Below are 6,000 nucleotides of genomic sequence, written 5' to 3' on the forward strand. Positions count from 1 at the left end.
ATAATGTACACCATATTTCAACTATTATAAAATTATGTTAACATTAGATGTTCTAAATGATTTCCTACAACCTGAATGATGACATTATTATTTAATGGCTTTTGCAATAATTTTTTAATGTTATTTTTCAGTTAGTTAATTTTAAATGTATATTGTAAAAAAAAATCATTAAAAAATAAACCGTAAAAATGAATCTAATAATAAATAATGAAGTGAGTGTGAATAATGGTGTGAGTTGGGCAGCTATGATGATGGTAGAGGCTGTAAAAAAATAAAATATTTATGTATTTTGTGGAACAAATGGCGGCATACAATTAGAGATAGCATACAGTTATGAGAGTCAGAAAATTTTTACTAAATTAGTCAGGAAAATGAACTTTAAAATTCAGTGAGAATCTTGTTTATAAAAATTTCTACAATTCCTACCTTTTGGAGATCCTTTTTAATTTCTTCAATCTAATTTATTTTGGTTTTTTTAAAGCAGAAATCTGTTAATTTTTAAAGCTCAAAGTAATAGTAATATTTAAAAGTTGTTGCCATCAGTTACGTAGGTATACAATTTACAGTACTAGGTACTTCTGTTTTAAAAAAAAGGGGGGGGGAGCCACTCGATTTTTTACTTGTGGATTTTCGCTTCTTTCTGTTACAAAGTAAATGACTTGGTTTAACTGAAATTTAATTCAGTTTAGTTTGGTTAGGTGAGGAAATTTAACTGAAAATTCAGAGTACTGAACTTTGTATGGTATTACCGTAACCTAATGCCATTGTCTAATTACACAAGCCTGCGATGGATGTGTTTTTTAGTTTTTGAAAATTGATTTTTAAGTATTTTTTTGTGCTGAATATGAAAATAATGTTAATTTTTGTTTCATCACATCAGGATTTTTCACAAATCGCAAATTTCAAAGTTTGTAAAAAGATGAAAAATTGTGAAAATGTGATACAATAAAATAAACACAAAACATTTTTTTTATAATAAATTAATATAATATATTAAATAATAATAAGATATTAAAACATTTAATACTTATTAATATAGCTTTACACATATTTTAACAAAGAAGTTAAAACGGGTTAAATTATAGGTAAAACGATGCTAAGTCCTTGCAGGAATAGAACCAGGGTCACTTATCTTCAAAAAATAAAAGTCTGATTGAAATCCATTTACAAATATTTAATTTACTTCTAATTAAACAAATATTATTTCATTGACATAAATTAATGGAATTGTGTTTGGATCGGTCACAATATATACCAAATCATATTAAACTATGATATCTAAACTATCTAAAGGTTGTCAGCAGGGTAGTGTTTTAGGATTCCTGCTCTGGATTGTTGAATTTGATTCTTTGGTGTGGTTGTGATTACTCAATGGATGCCGTGTCATCGCATATACTGACGGTGGGCTTTTGCTGATTAAAGGAGATTCGAGGAATAAGATCGAATTCAGGACAACCCAGGCTTACAAGATACTCTAGTTGTGGAGTTTGAAGCATAAAATGGTGTTCACCCCAAAGAAAACAACAGTGATGTTGCTCAAGGGAGACTAGCTGCTACATGACAACTTTGTGTTTCAGTGGCAGGTTATTAAATAAGATGTGTCCCACTGCAGAAATATCTAGGTATTATCCTTGATGAGAATCTTCGATTCAAGAAGCAATTTCAATATGCTGCCAAAATGGTTGTTCTGCTTTCTTTGGTGTTCGGAGAGTAGTTCATACCGATTGAGTGCTTAAATTCAGAACCATGTGTGTTCTATATAAGGGTGTATACGAAGCTATAATGCTGTATGCTGCATCTGTCTGGGCTCATTGAGTGAGGTACAAATGTTATAGGAATATTTTGTTGAGAACCCAGTATCTGCTACAGTTATCTATGATTATGCCTATAGGAATGTCTCTCCAGAGGCGGTCCTTATTATTTCTAGAATTAAGCCCATTGACATCCTATCAACTGATTACCAATTACAGTATGATGCTAAGAAGGTAGGCACTTGCCTCTGGGCACATAAAAGAAATAGATGACCAGGGTTTCCATTTATGGCAAGTCAGGTGGACTGAATTGCCTGATGGCCTTTACATGCATGTAATTTTTTCTGATGCGAGAAGTATGCAGGTAGTTTGGTGGATTTCCCCCATTCAGCATATTACAGTTTCTTTCTGGACACTGTGCTTTTCAAGATAGGTTAGTTGGTTTTGATTTGTTTAATTCAGGCTTTTGTCCAATGTGTAGGATTATTGATGATGGGCGCCATGTCTTATATTTCTGCCCCAGAATTACTTCAAAACATTTTCAATTTCCTTTGCAAATGGTAATGCTGTTCTCACTTCAGTGTTAGCTAGTGTTATTGTAAACCGTTTGTTTTTTAATTAGGCAGGCAAATTTAGTATTGGTTGAAAAGTGTGTTGCATTTGTATTATGTTTGTAAATTTTACATAGTTTTTCTCTGTTTATGTATAATGTAATGTTCCATTTGTTAAGATGTCTGACTTTTTCATGTATGTTTAAAATATTACTTGTTATTAATTTGAATATATATGTTTCTATAAGACGGTTGAAAAACATTAACTTTACCGTGAATCGAGTTGGGAACTCATATAGTAGAAGTCTTGTTTTTTCGCTCTGCGATTATTACTTGTTTTGGTTGGTTTTTTAGGATTCTTTATCGGCACGGAAGTTGGATTATAGTGAATTGTGATTTCTGGACGTGTTTAGCCATTTTCGATTATTGGACAACGGACAGATTTGTTTTTTACACTTTGTGGTGAAGCCGCTGCTACAGTGTTTTATAAGTGGTATAACTTACTGTGCAAGGAAGTGTATTATTTTAAGCACGAGAAGATCATTTAATTGGCCTAAACTAGCTTTATGCAGTTAAAGAGTATTTTTAAGTATATTAATATTTATTGGTTTTATTAAAGTTTAGTAAAAGTTTAATATTATAGACATGTGGGCCTGTATAGATTATAGACACGTAATTTCCAGTACGTGACGTCACCACTGACGTATCGTAACATCGTCTAGGCCAGTTTGTGTACTGGCCTCCATGGCGCGAATGGTAGCGTATTGGCCTTTCATTCGGAGGTTCCGGGTTCGAATCCCGGTCAGGCATGGCATTTTCACACATGCTACAAATCATTCTTCTCATCCTCTGTAGCAATACCTAACAGTGGTTCCGAAGGTTAAACAAAAAAAAGCCAGCTGTAACAGTTTGCGGCAATTTAGTTGGTTCGGCGGTAAACAGCTGACTTTGTATAGGCTAGCCTTTCTTTCTTTTTTCTGTTTAGCCTCCGGGAATTACCGTTCAGGTATTACTTCAGAGGATGATATGTATGGGTGTAGTTTTGTAGTCTCAGTTCGACCATTCCTGAGGTGTGTGGTTAATTGAAACCCAACCACTTAAGAACACCAGTATCCACTATCTATATTCAAATCCGTGTAAAAATAACTGACTTTAGTAGGACTGGAACTCTTGACTTCCAAATCAGCTGATTTAGGAGTATAGGCTAGTCTACCGAACTGGCGCGTAAGCCACATTTCCAGCGGGTAGTGTACAGCTATTTGGATCCCCCAAACAGCTTTTGTATTGGTTTGTTTACATTTTAACCTTGTCATATTTCAACTGACTACTGATATCATTTTATGCGTTTTGGGCTCACTACTCGTTTTTTTTTTTTCACTGAAGAGCGGATGGAAGAAGGACCTGGTTAAGTGGCCAGAGTGGCACCAGAAGCTAAGGCAGTACTCCAGGATGTTGCTGGGGTGATGGCGCAGGATGCGGATTTTGTGTAGGAATGTGAAAATGAGTATGCTATGATATCTGTTCATGTTTTGTTATGCTATGATTTCTTAAGGTAACATTATTGTATTGCTTAGTGTATGGATAATTCTTCTAAAAGCTGATAGTTCATGTGAGGTTGTTTGGTTTTAGTTGTTAATAAGAGTACCTACCATTAGTGGTTTTCTGTATATTTTGAGTGTTTTTTTTTAGGTTACATTTTCTTCATATTTATTGTTGATAGTGAAAACTGTTTGTTTAAGTAAACTTGGTAAACTTCATTTATAGTTTTATAAAAAAATAAATAGCTTATCTCCTTTATGGGGAAGACTATTCCAAACTTGGTAGTTGTATACGTGTACGCGCGCGTGCGAGCATTACGCTCATTACATTAATGTTTTGTGACATTACATGCGGATGCATGTAATGTTGGAAAAATCACTAACCATCCAAGAAAAACTTAGCCTTGATACTAAAATAAAAATGATTTAGTCCCAATCTCATCAAGAAATTGAAACCAACAGCAATAATGCTCTTTCAGTTCATGAACAACACAAATATGGAAATCATGCAGTTTTAGCTTTTAAAGAGTAACTACTAACAATGTAGTCTGTGAGGATAGCTTTCTAAGAGTTTCTTTTTATGAGAAATTTAAATGCTTTATCGTATTCACAAAAATATTCAAGGTTAACAATGAATTTGAAATCATTTCCTTTTGGAAAACCAATTTATTGTATTTTGAAATAGAATGCACTTCAAGGATCAATGTAGCGTGTTATTTTCCTGACATAAAAATCCGAAGCGTACATGAAAAATTTAAGCAGGAAAAGATTTTTTTGGTAGATAATTGGGGAATAATTTCAGTGATCATAACTGTAGAGTACAGAATTATTTTTGTTACTATATGTAAAAATACTTTTTTTTTTGTTTTAAAATATCTATTGTAAAGTAGTCACAGAGATGTAAATCCTGTATTTAAAAAACTTATTGTTATCAGTTAATAATACTTTAATACTAAAACAAACAACTATACATTAATAAATATAATTAAATTACACTGGAAAGTTAATTTGATAGATGTTGTAAGATCAGTGAATTATTACTTTCTATCATTTTGATATTGGCATGGTGATCAGATAAAAAAAAAAATTTTTTTGTGAGAACAATTTTACAATTTGAACTTTTAAAATGTTATCAGTCATTTGATTTTTACTGTTGAGTATACATTTATGTCTCGACTAAGATTTCTAGTGAAGACAACTATACTTTATTTTTTCTTACTTAACCTCATTTAAATAAGCTGAAGTCGTGGGGGTACAGCCATGTCATATGAAAATTAATTAGTGGAAATTAATTATTTCCACCAACACATTATGAATAACTAAATGCACATTGTTTATAATCCTACAAGTACAGGTATATAATGAATTTTATGGCACTATCTCTAGTCCTGAAACACAAGAGTACTGTATGCACTGGGAATGCACACAATACTCTTGCAAAAAACTTTAAAAAAATTAAGTAAAAAAACAAAAACAAATACCAAAAAAAAATAAAAAGTAAAAAATTATGGATTTTCATACTTAAGCAAGATGCCTGATTAAAGGATTACTTTGATGAAATAAATTAAGTGAAACCTCACTTATCCTAAATATTGTAAAATCCAGATTTAAACTGAAACTAAAGAAATCAAAATTCTTTATGCATCACACATTCTTCTAGTTAGAAAAAAATTTCATGATTTCACTTTTTATATCAGGATATAGCTAAGAATAAATAAGGTTTAGTTTTTGTCTTACAGTATACACTAAAATCTAACCTGACAGCATATTGATCTTAATTCTACTTTGAGTTTCTCTATATAAAATTTTAATAACATTTATTTTTACATTGCTAATTCCTTCCTACTCCTTTCTATAGCTCCCAAAGTCTGTTCAGAGTATATTATCATAAGGCTTTTTCAAATCCAGAAGTAATAAGTGCAACTCCCGGTCTTTGAAACTTTTTCTCCATTATGTTTCAAGTGCAAAACAAACAAAAACTATAAAAACAAAACAAAATTCTTCATTAATCGTAATTTGATATGTAACGGAGGTAGATACACATTTTTAGGATTACACAATGGGTCAGTCATGTTTTCAATGTTTTTCTGTTCAGGAATGACTGATTCGTGTTTAGGCCATTCTTTTCTAATGAAATGTTTTTTCTGCCCATTCACACAA

This window comes from Lycorma delicatula, chromosome 2 (genome assembly GCF_047948215.1).
Source record: "Lycorma delicatula isolate Av1 chromosome 2, ASM4794821v1, whole genome shotgun sequence".
In the NCBI taxonomy this organism is placed as follows: domain Eukaryota; kingdom Metazoa; phylum Arthropoda; class Insecta; order Hemiptera; family Fulgoridae; genus Lycorma; species Lycorma delicatula.